Below are 3,829 nucleotides of genomic sequence, written 5' to 3' on the forward strand. Positions count from 1 at the left end.
TACCATCAACGCTAGGTATAAGAGAAACAGACCCCACTTCATCAAATGGAGAGTCCTGATGCCGTAAGAGTTGGTGAAGGATATTCACTTGTTTGGCTTTCAGCAGCCTTCGCTCAACCGAGATCCCTCCCATCCGTGCTTTACAATTCCCATCAGCCTCAACTATTCATCACAGTGGCTGGGGATGATGGAAGAACTCTTAAACAGCGTCTGCAGAGACCTAGATGCAGAAAGCATCATTCAAGGGATATTATGGATATTATGGATGCTGACACCTACTAAGACTGTTAGGGTGTGTCTACATTAAACAGTTATATCAATTTGATGTCCCTCTTGGTGTTATCCTATGGAACTTGGGTGAGCTACTTAGGCTTAAGGGAAAGCGTTACAGTGCCTTTCTGCTACTCTTTAGCAGCCTTCTGAGCCCCTTACCAAAAGATAATCTCTGGAATTCTTCAGAATGTATCCCATTGCCAGAGCAACTAAAGTGGTATTGAACTGATATCATGGTAAAGGAAATACTATAGCTGCATTAGTCTGTTGCAGCTAAAGCAACAAAACAAAGCAAAAGCAAAGTGTGCTGCTTAGATACCACCCCACAGTCCTTAAATCGCTCTCCGGGTGGTTTATAATTTAATCATGCACGCAACACGTTGCCCCTCCCACCAGCGAGCTGGGTTCTCCATTTACCAGCCTTGGAAGGACGGAAGGTTGGGTCAACCTCGAGCCATCTACCTGTGTCTGGGATCAAACTCAGGCCGTGCGCAAAGTCTTCCCTGCTGTAACTGGAGTTTAACCCCTGTGCCACCTGGCTTCTCCTACGGCACCCTTGAGATCCAGACATTTTATTTGGCGTAAGCGTTTTGCAGGCTATGGACCACTTCTTCCAATGCAGCTCCGTGTTCTCTCTGCTGCTGCTTGGCAAATGGTATTCAGAAGACCTTCCCATGCTGCCTTGAAATGCAGAAGGGTGAACTTTGGACAGCTCGCACGCAAAGCATATGTTCCACCATTTGAACTACAGCCTAGTTCCTAGCCCTGGATAATAGCCAGGACTGATCAAGGAGGAAGTTTTCAGATCCGGTGCAAGAATCGCCAGGAATGCTTTGTGCAGGAAAGCCGGTTCTCCTTCTCTGTTGCTTATAGGCTTGTTTTGGTCTGATCTGGCAAGGAACAAGATTCATAGGCCAAGGTCACTATATTTAGTGGCACGTGGCAAGATCCGGCCAGACTCAGATGTTCAGCCAGCTGACTGCATTCAGAACCTCACAGTCATGTCTTTAATAATAATGTGTCATCAAGTCGATTCTGATGGCGACCCTTTCCAGGTAGAGAATACTCAGAAGTGGTTCATCATGCCCTTCTTCGGGGGGCACCCCGAGGCCATCTAGGCTGGCTCTTCTCCCTGGAGGCCCAGTGGGGATTTGAACTCCCTGCAGCACAGAGACCTAAACCCACAGAGCGACCCAGCCAGCTCGTGGCTAGCCAAATAGTTTTGACTGTCCTGGAGGGGTGCTCCAGAAGCAAGACCAAATTCTGGGACTTTATTTCCGTGATTCGGGGCCCCTTTCCAGCTTCCGGCTATTATGCTCCACCTTGTGGGTAGGCTGGTGTAATCTTGACAGGCCCGTGTGGCTCCTCTGTGGGTAAAGAAGGAGCAATAATACTATGTACACTTTACTGGGCGTTGAAAACTTTCGAATTCGTCAGGCTCTTCTCTTGAGTAAACATGTACTGTATTGGGTTAGGCTGTACATAATGCGTGGGGGCGCATACTCCAGTGGTTTAATTGTTTTATTCGCAGATAGCAGTCCTTCCTGTTTTGATAAGAGGCTAAAGTGCCCTCTCCTGATGCATATAAAGATGTCGTGTCTTTCCTAAAACTCTGCCTCCCCTAATAAATTTATTTGAAAATTGAAATAACTCAATGAAAAGCAAATCCCCTGCCCTGGCACTAAGGTCATCAAGGGAGGCCTTTCTCTTTGTCCCACTTATGCATCTGTTGGGGACACAAGAGAAAGCCTTCTCTGTGGCTGCTCTCAGACTGTGGAACTCCCTCCCACTGGAGGCCAGGCTGGTCCCATCTTACTGTAGCTGTCCTTCTGCAAGCAGGCCAAGACCTTTCTCTTCAGGGCAGGCTTTCCCTCAGCAACTGGCTGCCACAGAGCTGTTTTTAAGAATTGGTTATGCTCGTTGTTTCTTCAAGCAGGCCTTCCCCCCCCCTTCCATCACTTAGTTTCTTGTGTTTTACCATCTTGACTTTGCTCCTCTCTCTTTTGTGTTTTGATAGTGTATGTTTTAATTCTTGGTTCTATATTGCTTGGACTCTAAGCCGCCCAGAGTAGATTCGTTTAGAATCTAAATGGGCGGGATAAAAGCTGAATAAATAAATAATAAATGTGGTTTTGGCATCAATTTTATGGACTTGTTTTTAATATGATACCTGTTTAATTATTTTAAAATATTCGTATCCTTAATGTTTTTAGCTGTCGTTTTAAAGATGTAAGCTGCCTTGAGTGTGTTTACGGAGAAAAGGTGGAATAAACATATTTAAAATAAGTTTTTTTTTTAAAAAAGGTCCAATCTTAAAAGAACAATCGGAGTCACTCAGAACCATTGTCATTTTGTCCATTATATGGATCCCCACCTGATAATCTATCAATGTACTCTTATGTCTGTGGAAGTGGCTTTGATCCACAAAGGCTCACATTATTAAAATATACAACTTTCAGATGCCACATTTTTATCTTTTGTTTCTACTTTTTTTTTTGTCTGATCACGCTTGCCCCAACCCACACGGCTACTTTTTCCACTCACCACCTTTTCCTCTTTTCAGTTCCGCCACCTTGCCTTTAAATGACCTTAATGATTTTTAGTTAATTTCCCGTTGCTTTGTTTATGGATCCTGGCATTACTTTTGATTTTCTCGAGCTATTATGTTTACTGCTGATGTTGAGTCTTTTTTTAAAACCTGCCCTCTCTTCCGCATTCTGGAAGCATTATGTTGGAGGTGTAAAAAAGAGAAGGGGACGTATTATTTACATATGTGGTGGTTATGTGAAACAAGAAAGAAAGAATGGAATTTAATCTTTAAAGAAATATCTGAAATAATTGGATTGAATATTCAAATGTCTCTGTTAATGGCCTTATTGAATGTGAATAAGAAGTATCAATTGTTGAAAGAAAACAAGGATTTAATAGTAATAATGATTACGGATGCAAGGTTAATTTTTGCAAGAAACTGGAGAAATGGTAATCAATTTAACTTGGGAGGAACGGTATAGAGAATTATGGGACATGGCAATTAATGATAAACTGACATGTGAATGAAAATAAGCCAATTGAAAAATAATGATTTTAAGAAAATATGGAACCGATTTTTGGAACATGTATTTCGGAGAGGGAAAGGGTATACACACGGAGGGAAGAAACAATGAGATTGAATGAAACGTAACGCTAGTCCTGAAGGTGATGGGAGCACATGTGTAATTGTATTTTATTGTTTTGTATTGTTTTTATAGGGTTTTTTTTGTGTGGTAGTAGGTTTATTTTGTAATAATAATAATAATAATAATAATAATAATAATAATAATAATAATAATAATAATAATAATAATAATAATAATAATAATAATAATAATAATAATAATAATAATAATAAAACCCTGTCCTATCTTATGTTCCGATGTTGGTCATCCGCCCAGAGTGGCCTTGGGAGCCAGAGGGGCGAGATGACAGTCAAATAAAGAAATCAATGGGGGTCTCTCGTCGTACCGCTCCAACAGTTTAAAGTTTTTTTATTTCTCCCCCGACCTTCAGCCATGGAATC

The sequence above is a fragment of the Pogona vitticeps genome, chromosome 5, assembly GCF_051106095.1.
Source record: "Pogona vitticeps strain Pit_001003342236 chromosome 5, PviZW2.1, whole genome shotgun sequence".
NCBI lineage: Eukaryota > Metazoa > Chordata > Lepidosauria > Squamata > Agamidae > Pogona > Pogona vitticeps.